Source organism: Leopardus geoffroyi, chromosome C2 (assembly GCF_018350155.1).
Source record: "Leopardus geoffroyi isolate Oge1 chromosome C2, O.geoffroyi_Oge1_pat1.0, whole genome shotgun sequence".
NCBI lineage: Eukaryota > Metazoa > Chordata > Mammalia > Carnivora > Felidae > Leopardus > Leopardus geoffroyi.
Window position 1 is genome coordinate 43,114,913 of NC_059333.1, and position 23,731 is coordinate 43,138,643.

A 23,731-nucleotide genomic window follows, 5' to 3' on the forward strand; every position below is an offset into this window, starting at 1 on the left:
TGAACTCAGTGTAAATTTTTGTCTTTGATTTGCTCCAACACTAAAACTATCTAATGTACTAAATGAATAGTATTAGATGGGGAGTTAGCACCCCAGCGTCTTACCAGTGTCCTTATTTAGGAAAAGGTTTAGAGAGTCGTGTAACGGTCTCAGGTAGGGGTCATTAGATAAACCAGTATGAGCTGAGACATTTATGGTTAGTAGTGAATAGTATCTTCATGAAAATATTTTTAATTTTTTTTGGAGACTTAAAGTCTGCAGCAAGTCACAGCGGGAAGTTCCAGGTGCTATGGCAGTCTTCCAAAGAATGCGTTTTAGGGCAAGAGTCGTTTTGTTGCCTCTCCAATCCTATCTGCTCTGGTGTTGGGTATTACCTGCTCTGCATACTCATTTTAGTCCTCAAGCTCCTTTGATTATTAGGAATCTTCATGCTTGAAAAGCTGGCTCTGCTACTCCTCCACAGAGTGAGGGAGGGAAATGGCACATTTTGCAAATTTCAGTTCTTTTGAAAGGAATAATGAAAAGGAGGTGGTGCCGCTTCAGAAGGCGGGCTACAGATGGAACAAAAGGTTAACTCAAATTTCTGCTGAAAATAGAAAGTAAAAATAGTAATGATGATCTATACAAGAGCAGAAAACACAGCAAAGTGAAGTTATTCATTTTGAATCAGCAGCTTCTTTTAAAACATCCAACATCCTCTGATTGTTCAAAGGGTTTTATTTTACAAATTGGCATTCAGTAGGCGCGTCTGACAACTGGTTCATTGTGTCTTTTTTACCAATTGTCAGCAATAGTCTTTCTTTGGATCCACTGAGGAACTTCAGTGTCCTGAAGTAGTTTCTTTGAGGACAAATGATCCAACTTTTTTTTTTTTTCCATGTTTGCTTAAAAAGAATTCAAAGCTTAACTTTGCACTCGGTGGCTTCTCTTTCTGCAGCTGCGTTTCACTTCCCCCAGCCCTGGCAATGGGAGTTTCCTTGCTTTTAGATAGCAGTCTTTTGTCTGTCTGATACCTCCCACCATTAAAAAAAAGGTATTCCATCTTCACAGATGTTGCATTACTGTTTAAAAGAGACTGCTTCTATTAGCAACTTCTGAGGAATGTACAAGTGGGATATGTACAGGAATGTGACTGAAACGCAATAATTCCTCCTGAGCATTTCACATGTGTGGCTTTGAACAGGTTCAGAGCAATCTGACAGGATTGGTTTCGCTTACTTCTTGTTAAACCTTAACCCCAGCCCACACTTATTCTTGAACAGTTTCAGAGCTCTTGAATTAGGAAAAACCCTCCTTGCTAAAGAGAAAGATAAAGGAAGATACTTACAAGTGGCAAAAGAGGTATGTTAAATCTAGTGATTCGTACTTCAAGTCTTTTCTTTGTTATAAACAGAGCCTTTAAAACCATGTTGTAAAAGTAATGCCTTGGAAATGCATTGACACTTGTCCAAAGTGTTCTCTTTATTGGTAATACCATATCCCACTTGCAGATTTTTCTATGCATAGACTCTTAGGTCTACATAGGACTTACATGTAAATACATAGCTTCACAGGTGTGACACTTCCAAATAGAACATACCTTCATCATTACATTATGATAATATAGATATTACAGTCCCTGTTACAGATGATGGATTTGCTGTTTAGGATCTTAAGTCACTTGCATAAGATCACTGTGGCAGAGACTGCTAGTTTTCTGTCAATATGTATCCCTGGAGTTTGGGTTATGAACATGGCCACAAATAAAGCCTACATTTCCCAGCTTCCTTTGTAGCCTTTGTGACTAAGATTTGGCAAATACGCCGTAAGTATATGTGCAGGGACGTGCCCTCGTTTTCTCTTTTCTCCTTTTTGTTAGCTCTAATAGGGATCTGACGGCTGAAGCTTGAGCAGCGAGTGAAGATACTGACGCAGGCATGACAGAAGAATACAATACAAGGAACTTACTTTTGATTAGCTTACTTTTACATGAGAGATTAAGCATTTGTGAGTTTATGCTAGATGATTTTTAATAGCCATAAGATATAATCAAGAAATAGAAAAAGTAGAATTTATCTAAATCTTATCTAAATGTTCTTTCTATTAAAAACTGTAGAGCCACAGTGCACCTGCCACGCGTCAATACTGTAGTACTTTTGTGCTTCATCTTGGTCTGGTCTGTTTAATTAAGGTTTCTTCAACAACTGTTGAAAAATCATTGTTTTGCTACATTTTATGGTATAGTAGGCTGTATTATATGAACCCATGTTTAAAATGCTGGAAATGCTAAGGATTTTAAAGTACTTCTCAAGCATTAATTTTTATGCAAGTAGAAATGTCCACTTTATAACAGTTTATAGAGATTGAAATGAAGATATTAAAATCTTTTACAAAAGTCATTGCAACTTGTAAGAAAAATAGGGAGTTGGGATAAGAAATGGAGCTGTTAGACTTGATTTCCTCTCCTATCACCAATCTGTCTTATTCACTTCCTTCCAATGGATTCTTTTACTAAACTCCTATTTCCTTCAAACAGCTGGTAGTAGTCTTATCTCCTAATGATATACACCACATTAAAAAAATGCTACTAATCTAAAAATTCTACTCTGTGAAGATAAGCATATGGTTTAGAAGATGCAAAATGCTGACTATATGATTACATTCCTGTCTACTGGTACAATACATGATCATTAAGCCATTCATCATTCTTTCTGTGGACTTAATTTTGGGGCTGGGTAAAGGGGAGATGAGGTAAGCAGAGAATCAATTAACTTTCACTTGGCAGACAATAGTTCTTGCCCCTGATATTGTACATGTTCCTTATTTTAAAGGTGATTATAGAGAAGTTTAGTGACTTGTCTGTTATTCACAGAGTCATGGCTTATCTCTCTGGGTTTTAAAAAACTCTTAAGTTTAGGGTTTTTTCTTACTTGATGCTGTTTCTTCTGTCTTTGCTATAACCTTCTGAGAAGGAGGAAGAACTGGTCTAAAACCCGGCTATGCCTCTTTATTAACCAGGTGATGAAGAGACAACTTACTGAATTTCTCTTTCTAGCTATTAGAAGAATTTAATAATCACCTCTACATTAAGGGGTGGTTGTGATGTTTAGAGATAGGGCATGCAAAATGCTTTGCAGGGAGCCCAGCACACTGTAAGTGCTTGGTAATTTACTGATAAACTTGTTTAATAAACAAGTAGAAAAGAGGAATACTTGGTAAGGTTAAGTGACTTAATTTGTCAAAACTAAAAAAAAAGAAAAGAAAAGAAAAAATTACTCCAGGGACGAGGACATATTGGGAAGGAAAATGTCTAAATATAGGTCAACGAAGGAGCACTAAGTCCGTTTTATGCCATAGACTTAAACATAAAGTTTAAGGATATAAACTCTTGAGAATTGAAATCTGTGAAGCACCTTTGACTTCACATATATTTTTTGTATTTGTTGACTACGCGAAAGAATAAATGTTTACAATATGGTTAGAGGCAGTCACTCTTTGTTGTTAATGTGAGCAATTCAAGGTTTATTTTTCAAAAACAAATAAATAAATAAATAAAAATTCAGCTGACTAACCCATGGACTAGTTTAAGCTAAAGACTGAAACTCATTATTAACACTGGCAGAGAATTTTCCAAAGTTCCATTGATGATATCACTGAATTCAGCTTCATTTTTCATTTAACAAGTAGAGTCATTCTACTAATGTGTATTAAGGGGTTACAGAATTCAGGCTCTTCAGAAAAGCATTGCTTTTGCAGTGGTGAGGAGAAATGAACATGATTTTTCTGCTTTTGGAGCACATAGCCTAGAGACAAGGATAGATGTTAATTAATAACAACATAAAGCTGTCTCTAACCCCTCTGCATAGAGGAAAGGTTCTCAGTGCTACGAAATATTATACATAAGGAATTTGACCTAAAAAGGGAGGTCAGGGAAATGACAGTTATGCTGAGATCTAAAGTAGGAATTAACCTGATGAAGCAAAACCACTTTTTGCGGAGGCGATGGCCAGAGGAAGCGCGAGGCCAGTGTGGCTGAAGCAGAGAGGGGGAGCCTATGTGAGAGGCCAGGCTACAAAATCTCTAGGGCAGGCTCACAAACACTGAAAACTCTGGCAAGGAGTTTTGTATTTATTGGAAATTCAATGAAATATTTTATGTCTTTAGTTGGGGGTGGAGGCAGGGGAGGGTGCCGACATACTCAGATATGCCCTTTGTAAAGATCACCCTATATGCAGTGTGGAGAACGGATTGAACAGAGGCCACAGTGCTTTTCCTAGTAGTTCTAGTGGAAAATAATGGTGTTTCCTTCTTTCGCCACATGGTTGTTAACTTCTTGTGGGCAAAGACTTCGTTTACAAATTTCTTGCATTCAATAGCGCTAGACTCAAATTATACAGGAAGTTAATATTTGCAGATTAAATGAAAGAAGGGTAAGCTTATCCATTATTTAGATGACAGAATAATTAGGTCGCTTACTTTTTATCATTTAATTAAGCCGTATGAACAACCGAAGCTGACTGGCTAAGTAGCGATCCATAGTATATTCTGAATCCTTATCATAACAGAAAGGAGAAGAACCTCAGGTTGTGGGAGTTGTCCCTCCATCTCAGGCATTTGACATGCAAATCAAAGTAGGAGGCAGTTGCTGAGTTGTTCATTTTTTTTTTTTTTTTTTAAATTTTTTTTTTTTCAACGTTTATTTATTTTTGGGACAGAGAGAGACAGAGCATGAACGGGGGAGGGGCAGAGAGAGAGGGAGACACAGAATCGGAAACAGGCTCCAGGCTCTGAGCCATCAGCCCAGAGCCTGACGCGGGGCTCGAACTCACGGACCGCGAGATCGTGACCTGGCTGAAGTCGGACGCTTAACCGACTGCGCCACCCAGGCGCCCCGAGTTGTTCATTTTTAATTTTTCTTGGCTTTGCTCTATCAGACCTACATGTTATAATGACTTTGACTTAAAATTTTTTTTTTTTAAGTTTGTTGAGAGAGAGAGAGAGAGAGCATGAGCACGTGGGGGAGGGGCAGGGAGAAAGAGCGAGAGAGGGAATCCCAAATAGGTTCCACACTGTCAGCGTGGAGCCAATTGTGGGGCTCAAACTCACAAACCATGAGATTAGGACTTGAGCTGAAACCAAGAGTCAGAGGCTTAACCAGCTGAGCCACCCAGGTGCCCCAGACTGACTTTTTTCCTTTTTTTTTTTTTTTTTTTTTTGGTTAAGAAAAAGAAAAGCATGAGCAATCTAATAAACAGATTGTGCTCCCTACTTGGGATTTTTTAAAAATAATTTTATCAGCTCATATTGTGTTTTGAATTAAAAATGAAGCAGTTAATTTATTTTATTTGTCTTACAATAAAATATGTCTTGTATGCTAAATTCTCCAAACTGTCTTTTTATAAACAAATTTGCTTTGGAGTTGACATGTAAGAGGAAATCATCACATACTAAATACTATGCTTTCAGGGTCCTCATAACATCCTTGAAAAGATTAGATAAGATGTTAGATGGTATTACATGCTGATTATCTTCACCCCATCCAAGTAGGTACTCCAAAATTCTTTGGGCCAGATTTTTTTAACACATGATACCAGGAATATTAAAAAAAAATAATGCTTTTTGAAAAAAAATAAATAATGCTTTTTGAATTCAATAGATACTTATATCTTGTTTCTCTTTTAATTGACTTCGAAATTGCATAAGTGATATTTAAGTGCTCTAAAAGAGCATGCAGTGAGGTTTTTGTTTTTTGTTTTTTTCTCCACTCCCCATGCCCCCACCCCTGCCCCAATCCTACTAGCTTTTTGTTTCTAATAAGAATGAGAAATAGATCAACTAATCCAACACACAAAACCATTTAGGGAAGTTAAAGAAAAAAATACTAGAAATGTCAATAAACTTGGACATGTTCATGTAAATAATGTACCTCTGAAAAAAATCATGGTAGACTACAATCCATTGAAAGGCATTTGTAAGATGGTCCTTGGGATATTTTCTTTAGTAACTAAAAAGTAAGCAAAGACAACTCAACTAGTTCTCACTCCACTGATTGTTTGTTCTGATCTACTGTAACTCAGATAATGGCTCCAATTCAAGTATTCTACATTGTTTTCTGAGTTTACTAATCTTGGTTGCATTAGCTTAAAAAAAATACTGAGAGGGATGCCTGGGTGCCTCGGTTGAATATCCGACTCTTGATTTTGGCTCAGGTCATGATCCCAGGGTCATGGGATCAAGCCCCTCGTGGAGCTCCATCCGCACTGTGCATGGAACCTGCTTAAGTCTCTCTCCCTCTCTCCCTCTCTCCCTCTCTCCCTCTCTCCCTCTCTCCCTCTCCCCCTCTCCCTCTCTCCCTCTCCCTCTACCTCCCTCTGGCCCTCTCCCCCACTCACATTCTCATGTGCTCTTTCTCTCCCTCTAAAATAAAATAAAAAACAAAACATAACATAACAAAACAACAAAACAAAAACCCCTGAGAATAAACATGTTCCCATACATGGTTTTTAACAGTCTTCCACCATGTCTGGTTCTCTTTGAGTCTTTATCTCTAAGTTTCTCCATCAGCTGTCTTTAGCCCTTATCTCTCAGTTTCAGTGTCTCCTACCCCACTCCTACTCCTTTTTTTTTTTTTTAATTTTTATTTTCTCTTTCTCAATCCATCTCTTCTCTTTCTCTCTCTCTGTAGCAAGCTATATTCAAATATCACAGTTCAGTGAATGTCTCCTAGTACCATTTATGACTCTCATTACCCACATACTCCTAAAAAAAAATCTGATCTAACTACCACTCTAATTAGCAACAATAAAAAAGAAGGAAATGTTTTTATGCCACAAAATCCAAGATTTCTTTGAAAAGCTCTTCAAATTAGTTTCTCTTTCCTTTTTCGTCAAATATGTATTGAAAATTAGAGTTCAAAGTGTTGTGAACTTCTTATTTATGTTTAAAAAAACTGCAGTGAAATACAGTTTCATTTCTCCTGTGTGACGTAGTAAAGAAGTTAAAAATGAATTACCAATGGGTTAAAGGTTATAATGAAATAATTTGGAGTTTTAGGAGTTCTGTTTGATTTAGCTTCTTGTTTTGCTAATGTATTTGATGGAGTGCGGGTTAAACTGATATCAACCAAAGACCCCAAAATATATCCTGTAAAAAGACAGACCTTTGTCTCTTTGTCATATTCCCAACCAGATATAAGCAGTCACAGTTGGTTGCATAATTTTGCTCACTTTGATGTGCTACTTCCATCTCTGTTCCAGTTCTCATTGGCTCGTGGGCAGCCAGAAGAGGGAAAGAGCCAAAATAGCAGATGTTTTCTCTCTTAGGACCTAGAGTTGGCACCTATATCTTTTGCTTGCCTCCCATTAGCCAGTACTTAGTCCCAAGGCCTATAGGCGTTCTGTTATGAACCAAAGGGAAGATGGACATTGGAGAACTGATAGCAGTTTCTGTCGCAGTTTGAAAAATTTAACTGAAGACAAATTATTTTAGTAAAATTCCCTCCATCCTTCAAATGCATTTAATTTTAAGATCTGGTTTATTTCAGCTTTATTATTGATCAGCTGGTGACAACTGAGAATTGTTTTGGAGGTTGGAGTTCAACCATGAGCCTTTTAGTGTACCATCGAATGAACATTTTTATAGGAAACAGAAGATGATTAAGATGTGTCTCCAGACATAACGAAGAAGTGGGTCACACCCTATGTCACTCGGTTCCAAAGAAAAAGTCCTTACTTTTTTCAAGGCTTTACTAGATCTGACATCTGGAACTTTTATATCGCCATCTCTCACTTCTTTCTTCCTCTCTAATGACACTCCATCCATATTGTCATTCTTGATTTTCCTCCTAAAAAGGAAAATTCTTCTAGGATTCCTTTTCCCCCCAAATTTATGTAAGGTGTGCCCCATTGTCTCCTTTAGGTCTTTATTTAAATGTCACCTAGTCAATAAGACCTATTTTAACTAACTTCCTCTTTAAAATTTCAAATCCATTCGTGGATTTTCTATTCCCCTTTCCTGTTTTATTTATTCTACTGGAGTTCTCATCCAAGATTCTAAAGATCTGCTTATTTATTTTGTAATTTGACCATCTTCCATAACCAACTAGAATGGATGCTTTCTGAGGACATTAATTTTTGTTTATTTTATGTTTGTTTCCCATGGCTGTAATAGTGCCTGGAACATAATATGATCATCAGTAAATATGCAATCACTAAATGAATGATGCACGAATGAATGGGTGATTGAGTAAATGAATCACAAACCTAGAGGGGCATTAAATCCAGTAGTCATTTTGGAAAAATTTAAATCATGCGTTGACATTTTTTGATATTCTGTCTTTACTTAGGCAATCATAGTATGTTTTGCCCCTTGAAAATAACTCAATTTAATTTTTATTAGTTTTATGCACCAAAAATATCCAAGGAAAATAAAGTCTTCTGTAGGAAAGAATATTGCCTAAAATTATGAATGCTTATCTTGCACAGAAGCTATACCTGTGGTTAAAAATATCCAAGCATTGATTTTAATCATCCCATCTACATTAAAATCTCCTTAAAAGCAATAAAACTATGTTTTTGCAGTATCATTGTAATACTAAAACTGTTATTTATGGTTTTCTTACATAATGAAGAGAATTCTTAAGGCTAATAGCAAAGCTCTAGATTTCATGACCTCTTATAGGCTTATTTTTCATGTAGTAAATATAGTTCAAATGATAATTTCAATCATTAGCATCATTCTGTATTGAAACATAAGCCATTGGAGCTAGTTATGTAGCAGAACTTATTTTTATATTAAATCATGCCATGCAATGTTCTTCAATATATATTATCTGAGTGCCAATTAATACTCAAGCAGTAGTTAAGCACCCAGATTAATGTTTCTACTTTACCACATGAAGTGATTCTAAAAATCCCTGTGGAGGTAATTGCAAATTTGTTTTAGGTACCAATGCGCTGATTTAGTTATATAGTCAGAAGAGTTGAATCTGAATATAGCCCAAACAAGGTGTGGTTGAACAAACTGTTCTGAGCATAATTGTCCAGAATGCTTCAAAGTGATAATTAGGATGATGACAAATGATATCTCCAGGGGAGGGAATTGTCAGGTAGCATATAATAAAATTGGAACTTTTTTTTGTGGAACTTAAGCAAGTACTTAGCATATATTTAAAACAACCTCACAGAAATCAAAGTGAAATTGTAAGATTTTTTTTGATGACCATAAACTTAAAAATTCCACTACATTTATAAAATGGAAAAGATTTATCATACACTATCAAAAGACATTTTGTAAGAGTAAAGATTTTTTTCAATCTTGATGAATAGAGATGCAAATATGCTATTTCAGAGTACTTCTCACACAGAGGAGAGACGGCCGCCATAGCATACTTGTAAGGAATGACCTCATCTTCTGTCAACACATAGGATCAAGCCTGTAAACTTTCAGGGACGAGTGCTAAAATTTCTGGTCTTGCAGTGGCAACTCAAGCTAGAGATAATAATAGCATTAATGATAATTACCATAATAAAAATTAGTATTTATTGAATCCTTACTATGTGTCAGATGTTTGCACTAACTAATTTAAATGCATAATTTAGTTTTCACACCAGTGTTGGGAGATGAGATTGTTATGTTTATTTGACAGTTGGGAAAATGAGTCAAAATTAGCCAATAATAGAGCATGGATGAAAACTCAAGTCTGTCTTAGTCTAGGGTTTTTATCTTAACTACAATATCATACTGGTATAGTTACATGTTGAGCTGATATCCTTTATTGGCATTCATATCCTATGTTTCCAAAATTCTGTGAATCACACAGCTCACATGCTCTTAGATGTGAGGCCTTCTGTGACCTGTATTTACTTAAAGGGATGGCCCTAACCATTGATACTTTGTCTTCATCATTCTGTATTACCTGAACTTGCTAAAGAATCAAGCTACTGAAAGTGCGCCCTTTAAAATGATCCTTATATAACTTGTTATCTCATAATGATGAGATCCTATTGGGACTGCTCATATAATTTCTTATTTGGACATTGGCATATCTAAACATTTTGGGCAAAACATATAACTATTGTTCATTCAGTTTTCTTCTCTGTAAAATGGGTATAATATGACATACTTCCATTGCTGTGTTTATTATTAAATGAGAAAGTATATTTCAAGGTCATGGCCCAGTAGTGGGGAAACCTGGGTGGTTCAGGTTACAGTGGGGAGAAGGGAGAAATTTGTTAAGAAGTTTTTTTTTATATAATAGACATTTAATGAAAAGAGCTCTATTAAAATAGGGTGTTGTTTATAAAAGGCAACTTTGACCCTGGGCCAGGTACTGACTATACTAGGTATTGATACAATGGTGAAGAAAATAGATTTTTTTTCCTTAATGTTTGTGAACGACTGAGTGGAAAAAGACAAATTATGACAAAGAAGGACCAAACCAGGAAGTGATGAGGGGTGGTGGTGGGCTGAGGGCCTAATTTGGATCCACATTTGGAGAAGTCTTCTCTTGAAAAGGGTTATGTTTATGATGAGACTCAATTGGTGAGAAGGAGCCAGGCCAAGGAAGGCAATAGGAACAATGTATGCTCAAGCTTTGAAATGGAAAGTCTGGCAAGCTGAAGGAATTGAGAAGACAGTCACAAAGTGCGGGCACTGGCCCCCGTGGATGGGAATGAGAAAAATATGTAGAGAGAGGATGTGGCCTAGAAGGGGTGGCAGAGATCACTGAATAGGTGCCCAAAGGTGCCAAAGAGTAGGGGGAACAGTGCTGAAGACAACTTAGCAGCACTCCCAGTTCTTCTCATATGTAGTGCCTTGTGGGGCCATGTTGACCTGTGGCCCAAGAAGCATTTGCAGGAGAGAAGCCTGCACTAGCCCACAGCTCCAAATCGCCCACCTACCCCCTTCCCAGTCCCTCCTGTTTCCAGTGAACCCCGGGCAAGCATTTCTATTCTCCAGCCACCAAAGCAGACACCAAGAAAACAGCTTTGTGAAGTGCTCTCTCTTGGAACATTTTCCCCTCACAGGCTGTTGCTGCCTGACAAGCTTATCTGTTCTTGGCCTTGCAGCCCTCCAAGGTTGCTTTGCTCAGTCAGTTTTGGTTTAAGTCTCTTAAAATGGATCAGCCAGGTCAATGGAAAGTCATATTTGTAGTCTTTGGTGTTTAGAGGTGAAAGTAAACATGCTGATAGCTAGGGAAAGAGCATTTTCGGCTGTATGTTGAACTATGTGCTGACTTGGAGGAACTTGGACAATTAAGGTAATTAGGCAGAGCCAAATGAAGGCCCCTAATGAAAGCCCCACAGAGTTGATTCTGTCATCCTTCTGACCTCTGCTAGTGACAGAATTTAAAACATTTGTTGTTCCATTTTGCCTGAATAACACAGTATCATGACCCAGATAAGTACTTTGGCTCCTTGTTTATCTTCTGGGAGATGCAAGGGTGCTGAGTGTGGGGGGGAGGGGGTGTTGGAGGGGTAGAGGGAGAAGGTGAGTGGGAAGTGGGAAGGGGAGGGAGGGGAAAAGTAGAAGGGGGGAGAGGGAGAGGAAGAGATAGGGTATACATGAGTATATAAAAACAAATCTACCGGTAGTTTTCAGAATAAAAGTACCGTATTTTTCTCATTACATTTGCAACTAAGTATTTTTCATTTCAGTGATTCTATATGGTGTTATATTTCAATTTGTTTCCATGTGTTCATTGCTAGTGGAAATAAATACAATTAATGTTGTTGTTAAAAAAAAAAAATCAAGATGATTCAACAGATTACAGATGTGGTTTTCTATTTCCTAAGATGCTACTGGTCCTTGCTACCTATAACCAAACTGAACGCCAGAAATTTATTTTAAACAAATGCCGTTAATTGGGAAGATATCTAGCTGCCAGCCTGTAAAAAAGCTGCCAATGAAATGGTGCTAACCGCTGTGGTTTCGACAAGTGATAGTGGAAGATGCATCTCGCTGGAAGGGCTGTATCAACGCGAAAAGGAACTACCTTTGATCTGAAGCATTGTTTCTGTGTCCTTTACCCAGAGCTTCTAGAAATGTCTTATTTGTATTCAGCCACGTGGCAGCCTGCTTTGCGGAATCACAGACACCCTGATTGCCTCAGGCACACCACGCGGCACTGGACAGTTTCATGTGCTGTCCTCTGTGGCCACAAGGGGCAGAACGTGCTCACGATGGCCATTGAGATACTTTGCCTCAGACTCCTTGTGTGGGAGGAGTCACAAAGCTCCTAGGTTTTAACACCCCAGCCAAGTGAGTCCGTCAGAATGATGGAAATTCCCATAGAGGCTCTTAACCAGACTTGTCTTTCCCTGTGCGATAGGCAGGTCTGACAGATGGAAAAATAGCCATGGTTTATCAGAATGCCTGAGTAGGATAAGGTACGATGTTTTATAAAACAGAGTCAAAGGCCTACAGATATTTAAATGGTTGGAGAAAATGAGGTACAGTGACCAAGAAGGCTGACTAGAGATAGTTCAAACCCTCCTTGGAGAAAAGGCAGCATCGAACGTTGAGTGCCAGCACGGGAACAGACATGGAATCATTACTGTGTTTACACCCGGGGTGTTGGTTAATAGTGAAGATAAATAGGATTGACTCTCTCGGTATAATTTGAGGCCTCCTGCCATATTTGCATTTACAAAACATCTACTGGCTACGATGTGCCTTACATTTCTGAAAACAAGATCAAATTGCTTTCCCAAACGCTAGATGTTTTTTTTCCTCGTATTTTTCTGATTTCTCTTCTGCCTACCTTAACTCATTATTCCTCCTGCATTCTCTGCACCTGCATCTCTGCAGCTGAACGAGGCTGGAGGAAAACACAGAGCCACGTCGCTTGCTTTGGCTTTAAATTCACAGCTATTAGCTTTGTGGGTCTTTCGTGCTGCGGCATAACATCCTGCCTCTCTCTGCTCTCCACTCTCCCAGATGCGTGGTGAATACATTCTTTTTCTCCTCAATCCTGTGACAACTTTACCACTACTTTTTACTTTCAACTGATGACCTCGCTTGCTTATTTATTTGGGAAGTGGAAGCAGTCAGAAGAGAGCTTGCACAAGCTCTCACCACCACATCCATTTGCTTGCATGTTTGCTTGTGGAGGATTTCATTAGCTTTACATTGGATGAATGTACACGGTCTCCACTTGAGCTCTGTGTGCTCAGCCAAGGACATGGCTCCGTTAATCTCACACTCTTCTGCATCACCACGGTCCTCCTCTTTCACTGGATAGTTTCCTTAACATAAGACATCTTTGAAATATCTTCCAGTCCATAAAAGGTTAAACAACTGTGGTACTTCCATACCACGGAGCACTACTCAGAAATAAAATGGAACGACTGATTGAACTATGTAGAAACTTGGATGGGTCTCAAGGGTATTATGTTGGGTGAAAACAAAAAAGCCAATATCAAGAGGTCATATACTATATAATTCCATTTATATAACATTCTAGAAAATACAATATTAGAGAAGTGGAGAACAAACTAGTGGTTGCCAGTGGCTAGGAATGGTAGTAAGGAGGAGAAAGGGACTATAAAAATGTGGCAAAAGGGAGATCTTTGTGGTGATGGAATAGTTCTGTATTTTGAATATGGTAGTGGTTTCATGAACGTACACGAGTGATAACATGATGGAGAATTGTATACACACATTACACCAGTCACTTTCCTGGTTTTGATATTGTACAATAGTTGCACACAGGAAAAGTTTTACATAGGAAAAAGCTAGGTAAAAAGTATAAGGACCCCTCTGCACTATTTTTGCAATTTTATGTAAATTTAGAATCATTTCAAAATAAAAAGTTAAAAACATACACACAATAAATGTCATATGTCAAACTTTAACATATCAACGACCACCAAATATATTCTTGTAATTCCAGGCTAACAAAAACAACAAAAACAAAACCCCACAAAACAAAACAAAATAAACAATAAAAACAAAATAAAAATAAAAATACCTCTCTTGATTTTGCATCCTTCTCCAACTACCAATTCATTTCTCTGCATTCCTTCACAGAAAATCTGGAAAGATTCATGTATACTGCCTGTCTCCAAACTCCTTTCTCCCCATTCTCTGTTGAACATACCTAATAAATAGTTAATGCTCATTATTCCAATTTTATTGATCTTATCAAAGCCACCATTGGCTATATTGCTAACTTGAATGTCTCACCTTCTCTTTTTGTATTAGTAAACCTACCCGCACCATCTGAGGGGGTGTATTACTCCCTCCTCCTTTAAATAGTCTTTAAAAAGTGTTCTCCAGGATATCACACTCTCCTGTCTTTCCTCCTTGTGCCTCGCTATTCCTTCTCAATCCGTGTGGCTTGTTCTTTCTTATCTGTTACACATATCCATGGATAGTCCTAGAACTCAGAGTTTAGACTACATCTTTTCTATTCCTACATTCACTTCCATATCGAAACACCATCTGTTTACTAATAACTTCCCAAGATTTTATATCCAGCCCTGACCTCTCAGTTCGGGTCTGGACTTACACATTCAACAGCCTTCTTAACGTCTCCCCCCTGCACATTTATCAGTTAGCTCAATATTAACATATCTCAACCAACCTCTGATCTCTCCTTCCTCTAGTCTGTTCCTCCTGATTCTTTACCTGTTTCAGTTAATAGCGGCTGCATTTTTCCAATTACTTAGGCTAACTGCCTAGAAGACATCCTTGATACGTCTCCATTTCCTACAGCATACATCCAGTGTATCAGGAAATACACTGATGTCTCCCAAAAGTTTATATAGCTCTGCCTACTTGTCATTACTTTATCAACACACCATACTGGTGAAACCACGATCATCCCAATCCACATTGTTGTAATAGCTTACTAATTGGTCTCCCTCCTTCTGCTCTTCACATTTCTGGAGTCTAGTCCACATTCAGCATTCAGAAAGATCGCTTTGAAACATAAGCCATATCACATGTCACATAAAAGTTCTATGAACATTCACGTGCATGTCTTTCTAGGGACATATGCTTTTATTTAACTTGGATAAATGCCGATGAGTAAAATGTCTAGGTTGCAGTGTAGGTGTGTGTTTAATTTTTGAAGTAACTGCCAAACTATTTTCCAAAGTGTGTGTACCATTTTACATTCCTACCAGCAGTGTATGAGAATTCTAGTTCCTTCACATTTTAATCTATAGTAAAGAAAGATCAGTGGTTGCCTGATAGGAAGAAAGAAGTTAGAGGAGAGGTGGGAAGGGAGGGATGGATTACACATGAGTGCTAGGAAACTTTGGTGGATGATAGATGGGTGTCCATTATCTTTATTCTGGTGATGGTTTCACAGGTACATACGTAAGTCAAAATGTATTAAAATTTATGCTTTAAATGTATAGTTTGTTGCATATAAATTATACCTCATAAAATAGGGTTATGGGAATGATACTGTTTCATCTAGTTACCATGAGTATTAAATGAGGTAATACATATACTAAGCATAAGCCTAGCTTTTGTTAAGTGGTCAATAAATGGTGACTATTACAACTTTATTGGTAATAAAAGAACTAATCTTGTACTTTGCTATTCTGTAGAAATATGGCATCAATTCAGAGTAGGAGAAGAAAATAATCTTTATTCAAGTATAGTTGACATAATTGCACTTTTAAGGAAAATGCTTGGCGTTTCTTAATGGATATGGAGTTCTAAAGCATTTCCTCCAATATGAATGAACACCTTTAACCCATCAAAAGGAAAATGTGAAATTAGAGTAAATTTTACAAAACATGATAAATATGTATGCAACTTCCTTGCTCAATCCTCTAATCTGGCCCATAGGTTAGAATCATGGAACGTTAACCAGGATATGAAGCAATGGCCATAGAACAGTGAAACTAAGTGGTCAGCTCTGATCTTCCTTAATAGGTAGTTTGCACTAAATCGATGCTGTTTCATTTAATAACACTACTGAAAAAAAAAAAAACCTCTTATTTTTCTTTACTTGATGCCCTTCTCTTATTGCCTTCTTGTTAAATTTCATTGTCATTCCATGATTCAGAATACACTGTGATTAAATTATTGTTTGGCACTTTGGGTTTCCATTTTGAGGAAAAGCATCTCTGGCCTCTGTGTTTGTCATATTGCTTCATTTATAAAAACATGGTTAATTTAAGGGAAAAAATTAAAAAGAAAAAAAGCCAAAACAACAAAAATCTGGGTCTGAATTCTTCTGACCCTTTCCTTAGCAGCTAGATCAGATAATGCTACATTTAATGGAAATAAATGTGTTAAAAATAATCAAGGTTGCTCTGGTGCAACGGAGAAAAATACGATTAGACTTCACATGATAGAAATGGAACATCATTAAAGATGTTGATTTTCAAAGAATTAAAAAGGTATTTTTTTTTTTTTCTTTAAATTTGTCATTCCGGTTTTTTATGGCTAAGTTACCTAGTTAAACTTCTCCCACCTCCTTTTTGAACTTACAAATGAAACAAGGAAAACAGATATAGCACACAGTCCTTACACTGACTATAATAATGACCACTGAGTTTATTAAGAACCTTTGCTGTGGTGGTTTCTTAAGGAGGTTTTCTTTCTGCAAGAGCACAACAGTTTGTGCTATAACTGTCTACTACTGACAACTATATTAATGGCATTTGGGGTGCTAAATATGAGGACAATTTTGGGAAGTATCTGCTTATTATCAGGGTTGGGTTGGCCAATCTCTATGTCTAGGCAAGATCCCTTTTAATTTAAGAATTTCACGGATATATAGTTTACCTAGCAGGGTATTTGTTGCTATTGTTGCTTTTAATTCTCCAAATATTTATAGGATAGTCTGTAGGTGTTGACTGCAAGAATTTTTGCTGCTAGAGCCAGAATTATAAAACTTCAATCTAGTCTGCTTAGTAACGAAGAGATAAATCTAGTGAACACCATACAAATTCATAGAAGGTATCTAAGAGCATGGCTATCATACTGAAAACAAACATCCAAGCTTCCTTATCCAGACCAAATGAGAGGTTTCTCATATATTATAAATGTGAACTCACCTCAATGGCTGCTCAGACCAATGGATTTGTGTCTTCCTGTAGTGAAATCATGAATACTAATTGACAGGACACATGTGGCAAGGCACTGGTGGGCTGTATGAGTAACAGAGAGGAGACACAGTGTATTAATTGCATTTCTTAGTGTGTAGTTTGCCTTTGATGCTTCACAGCTTTGGCCAAATGGAAAGATAATGCCAGATGCGCCTATTAAAAAGTGCTTTGGGTTGCCTGACATGATCAACTTTCACATGGCCTCTGCCTGAAGAGAAACTCAGTGTGGTGAAAGTGTTTGGCTAGATTACATAGTAAGCAATCTTTATTGGCCTATTTGAGATTGAAACAGTGAATATAAATGATATATTTCTATCTTAGTGGTACTGTTTGGATTCAGCATAGGAGTAAGAAAGGCAAAGAGAATTATAGTTCCAGGACAGATATTTTGTGATGCGGTAATTCATCGTGCAACTTTTACCTCGGAATTTGTAGTGGACAATACTGAGGGATCAAATTGTAAATATCTTGCAATGAGTTTGCACTAATGGTATTACTGTTATCTTCACTTTTGGGGAAATAACAACAATTCTTGGACTAATCTGCTTTAGTACAAACATATTTTTGGAGAACAATAGAAACAAACTTGGGCTAATGGAATCCACACATTTTGTGTGTGTGTGTGTCTCTCCTTTATAGTTGTAATTTCTTTAGGAAGCAGAAAGTATAGGCAATGACCAGGCCAAATCTTTAGTATACTTTATTACTTCTACCTTCCAAACTTCCCATATGCTTCTTCTTCCTTAGCCACTCTCTATTGTAGTGATGATTGTTGGTGACACTGAGATTACTTTCAGGTATTCTATGCTTTCTATTCATTGGAGAATGATGTTAATGTTTTCAGTGTGTGTGTGTGTGTGTGTGTGTGTGTGTGTGTGTGTTTCCCTTGGGGAAGGGGGAGGGGAGTGTATTTAATTTGCACAAAAGAAAAAAGGTTTTATTATTTTAAAATCAGATTTTAACTTCTAGTTCTGTCATGAAGTAGGGATATTTTCTTGCTCGGAGGGAGGATTTTTTTCTATTTCTTCTAAGCCATAAAGTACCATAAGGAAAGAGAATAGATCATTTCATCTTTTGTATTCCTAGAGCTTGGCATAGAAGTTGTCAGTCTATGCTTATTGATTAAAAGGAAGGAAGAAAGGAAGGATAGTAATAATTTTATTATTGGCTTCTAAAATCAGTTGGTTACATATTTCTTAAGTGGTTTATAGATCATAAATTTGAGAACTGTGTTCTACTTTTTGTGAAAAATATAAATAAAATGAGGGACAAGTCTTTGAACAAGGACAGTTTTATCTCTCTATTCTCTAGTATTCACTGAAAAAGAACTGTGTGGTGGACCCTAAGTGCTTAATTGCCATAGAATTTTCTTTGGTCAGTGAAATGTGAACGCAAGTGGAGTGTATCACATTTCCTGTGATTGTATGCTTTTCCGCTTTTCTTCTGTCATGTTATCCTGTGATGTTCCATAGGAGGGAGGCTAGGTCTCTAAATGAGAGTGACACGGAGCTGTTCTGTCATGTATCATAGTAGCCACCTATCACAGACATATCACAAGAAATAATTCTTTTATTTTAAGTCGCTGAACTGTATTTTTGGCTACCAAGAGAGTTCATTTTCTAGTCACTGCTCTTATTTACCTTATTATTTTTCTGCCATTAATTTTGCAAGCGTATTTTTATACCTAATACTCTAGGAGTTTTCCTGTGGCAAAAAGTATTATAAAATACATTTCTTTTGGTTTCACAGAGAATACAGCCTTTTTGATAAAAATGTGAGATAACTTTTTAGCACTATCCCCAAAATTTATAATTTCACTTTTCAAAGTAAACCAGTGTTAAAATTTATGTATTTAGAGAGGCCTGGGTGACTCAGTCTGTTGAGTGTTTGACTTCGGCTCAGTTCATGATCTCACAGTTCGTGAGTTCAAGCCCTGTATTGGGCTTACGACTGTCAGTGCAGATTTCGCTTTGTATCCTCTGCCCCCCTCTCTGTCTGCCTCTTCCCTGCTTGTGCTCTCTCTCTCTCTCTCAAAAATAAACAAACATAAAAAAAAACTTGTTTATTTATTTTTGAGCCTTATTTCTAAAAAAAACATTCTTAAATAATGTATTTTTATTGTATGTATATGTATATATATGTATACTTTTTATATGTATATACCCACATATTTTACTACATAAAGTAATTTTAAAAGTACATAATGGAAATCAGTGGAACAAATAGTCACACATATTAAATTCTAACTTTAGCAACATTTTTTTCCTCCTAGGAACATATCAGGCTCCTGTGTCAAATGATAGCTATATTCCATTTTTAGGACGATGATGTGGAATGGCATTCTATTTTATTTTGTAATTTACCACATTTTGTTTCTCTTACAGTGACATATGTATAAAAGAAAAACTCATAAAACACTCATGTTTGTCAGGGAGCTTTTGCTTTTTATCTCATTTGAGCCCCAAAGCGTACCTGTGCAATCGAGGTGGCTTGCATTTTCTCGGTTTCATATACGTGAAGATATGATTTGGCAAGTCTGATAGCTGGTGCTGAGGAAATCTAACGGAAAGCCCCAGTGCTCTTGTACTCATTTTATTTGTCCTGACAGTGTAAGATTTTCCGTAAAAGAAGCTAATGATTTTCACTTGCCTCGGTGGAGAGTGATAGACATGAAAACTGGGATATCCCGTATTCCACCATTTTGCAAACAAAGACATTCATGGTACATCCCTACCATTCCAGGTGAAAGCAACCTGAGAGTGTACCTGAGCCTCAGTACACCTCACAAAGTGTGCCTACCATGGTTAGAGACCGGAGCGAGCCATTTAATGAATCTTAAAAAAAAAAAAATAGTTATTCTGCATGGCTCAAAGGATGTAGTGAAGAGCACTGGACTAGGAGTCAGAAAATTTGGTTTCCAGAACCACTGAGCTTCTAACTAATTTCAAAGTAGTCATTTCATCTTTTTGTTTCCATATCTCATGGGTAGAATGGGGATAAGAGTAAATACCTTGTAAAATTTTTTCAGAACACAGACAAGCACAAACACATATGCTTAGACATAAGACTCAGTGATTGGCAAATGGTATACATTATTTTTATTATTTGTAAGCAGGACTTCCATTTTATTTTATTTTATTTTATTTATTTTTTTTTAATTTTTTTTTTCAACGTTTATTTATCTTTGGGACAGAGAGAGACAGAGCATGAACGGGGGAGGGGCAGAGAGAGAGGGAGACACAGAATCGGAAACAGGCTCCAGGCTCTGAGCCATCAGCCCAGAGCCCGACGCGGGGCTCGAACTCACGGACCGCGAGATCGTGACCTGGCTGAAGTCGGACGCTTAACCGACTGAGCCACCCAGGCGCCCCAGGACTTCCATTTTAAAGCAACAAGCAGTTGTTTGTTTGTTTTCAATTTCTCTAGTGTTGGAAGATTGAGTTCAGGTATATGGAAAGACTATTCCTTTGTTCTGGGAAAAAAAAATCACTCTATGGTTAAAAGTAAAGAAAAAAGTCACATTTTAAAAAATGGAAATGGTCACTACTCTGCAATAATAAAGTGGAAGTTTATCTTTATGGGCAGAGTTCAATATCTATGGATTGTTTCTTCTGGGAAGAAATATTTCTTTTCTAAATAGATGTTTGGACTGCATCATCTTGGAGAATTCTTTTCTAAAGCAGTTTTGGAATAGTGGTTGAGAGAGAAGGTTCTGAAGTCATTCTACCTGGGCATGAATCACAGATTTCTCAATTACTGTTTGACTTTGGGCAAGCTATATAATCTGTCTGTATCTATAGGTATAATAATGGAACCCATCTCATAGAGTTGTCAGAAGTGGAGACCTAAAGATGGCAGCCAGGATATGGGGACATATATTCACACCATGTAATTAGAGAGATGCTTAAAGGGTACAATTTGAGATTCGGAAGCTTATTCTGGACTGTCAAAGTGGTCTTTGAGATGGTATTTTAGAATGAATTATCCTGGCTAGAGAAACAATATAAGAATGTTAGATTCTGATGAATTCTCCTCATAGCAAATTCAGGCAAGGACAGTCCTTATAGTTTAAAGGTATGGGGAAATGCACATTCATATTGTCAAGCATCCAGGGAAGAAGGTTATCCTAGGGCAGAAATGAGCTACAAGCCTTAGTATGGGGGTAATAGAGGAACTTATTTCCTTTTTCTAGCATTCAGGTAGTTAGGACTTGGATCCCAAGGGGAGGGAGACATACTTCTGTGCACTTACCCTAGGGAAGGTACATAAGATGACACCAGGTCACAGGGGAATGCCACACAGGAAGAAATAAATAATGGAGGGGTTTAAGGCTGGAGATCTGAGGATGCAACAGGTCACAGGTTTAAGCCTTCAGCTTTATAATTCTTTGGCATTACCACCAAGTCTCTGGAAAATCCTTATATGTGTTGGAGCCTGGTCACCTGTCACTCTGGAGAATCAAAGAAGGGCTAGTGCCAATATGAGGGACAATGTGTTACTGGGAAAGTAACCCTGGTTTGTGGGTCCCTTGTCTCAAGAAGATAGAGGTGGACTGTGGGAGGGGTGGTGGTGATCACAAGCCTGACAGCTGGCTAAGATGGCTCATAAAAAGCAGAATAAATCTGAAGAACACCTAAATATTCCTTAGATATCCTCAGGAACACTTAGGAATGGGAATCTATTAGAATACTGGAAATCTGGGTGAAGATGAGATTATCATAATTTAAATGTTAAAAGAAAAGGTGAGCTTTGGAATGTTTGCTTGGTGAAGTCTGAAATGTTTGTTTAATACCACCACCACCTCCTGTCATCTCATCATTAACATCATCACCGGTATGTTTATATCTGAATTCCTGCTTTACCCCAACTAGGCCTCCAGATGGCAGAAGCTCACCCACTTGCCCCACACGGATGAGATTCTTCAAAAACATCACTGTATCTCACTATGTAGGTCCCATCCCTGTCTTCAGCCTCTATGCTCCTGCCTTCCCAACTCAACAGAAAAAAGATCTTCTTCTGTGTCACAAATTGGTTCATGTCTGTCTTGTCTCAGGATTAAACATGTTCTAACATGATGGACAGTGAGAACATCCACTCCCTTCAGAAGGAAATCCCTGTTCTAGCACTAGACGTGTGGCGGGAACAAGACAGTCACAATAGTTGATGATAGTTTTTTTGGTATTCTGGTGTATTAAATCTTAAATAACATTACATGAAGGATGCCAAATATCCAGGACTGGTTATCCAGTCATGCCCCTTCTCAAAGTCTATTCTTTAGAGTAAAGTAGAGAGAGGGCCAGTTTTGTTTTGTTTTTTTAAATTTTTAGTTTATTTATTTATTTTTGAGAAAGAGAGAAAGTATGGGTGGGGGAGGGGCAGAGAGAGCAGGAGAAAGAGAGAATCCCAAGCAGGCTCCACGCTGTCAGTGCAGAGCCCATGTGGGGCTTGAACCCACGAACCATGGTGGTCATGACCTGAACTGAAGTCAGACTCTTAACCGACTGAGTCACCCAGGCGCCCCAAGAGAGGGTCAGTTCTGCCTGCCAAATTAATAATCTGGTCTTGGGGAAAAGTAAAAACATATATACCCCAAACTAATATTGTTTCTCTTGTTTGTAGGTTAGTATTTTGAAGCATTGCTAAGCTTTGATGTAACTTCTCACCGAATGTCTCCACAACCTGTAAGACTCCCCAAATAGTCCTCAGTGCAAAGGAAAGTCTGCTCCAAAGACAAATACCAATTTCTCCCCAAGAAGACATAAATTGCTACCGATCCCTCAAATTTCTTGTTTCAAGTGTTAAGAGCTAGACTCTGCCAGGTGGGCTTGGTCCCAGTCCCGATTTGTCTAGGAATAATAGTTGGTTTCTGAATGGAACATTGACCAATTTCTATTCCTGTTGAATGCAAAATGTGCAAAGCTTAGTGTTCCACAGTGTTCCATAGTTAGAATAAAATCATATTCTTAACTCATTTATTTGTGTATTCTTTAGTAGACCTAGACAGTCTTAATTTATGTTAATATAGACTTCTGTAACGGATTCTTAAATACCCTTGGTCTCTACAAGGATATTCAGGAATTCTGAAATATTAAAAATGATTCATTGAGAATGACTTCCCCAAATCCTGGAATGGAAATTTCTGTTTTTGCCTTACTAACTTTAGGTAACAATTCTAAATCAGTGTGATTAGGGAGACAATCTTGATCCCAGGCCAGTTTGATTTCCTTCTTATTGCATTTCCACAGTTCTGTTATCAGTTTTATTGTGTTTTTCAACTCTTATCTCACAGTATTCTGACATGGGATGTCTTCTTTCAGAGCCTTTAGTACTAAGGCAGATGTTTCTAGGTCTTTTCATTTGCAAATGTCCAAAGAGTACTTTCTGAAAGCTCTGTGAATACATTTTAAAAGTCTGCTTTGTTCCAATGTGCACTGCTAAATGGTTTTGTAGAGAGGTTAAGAGTTGCTGCTTTGAAGCCAAGATTGCCTGGATGTGTATCTTGACTCTGCCACTTACAAGCTACATGACCTTGCAAAGTTTTTTAACCTTTCTGTGTCTCAGTTTCCTTACCTGTAAAATGGTGATAATAATCATAGCTACTCATAATAATCATAGCTACTTCATATTATGAAGATTAAATAAGAGAGAGAGTATAAAACTTGTGTGCATTAGATAGA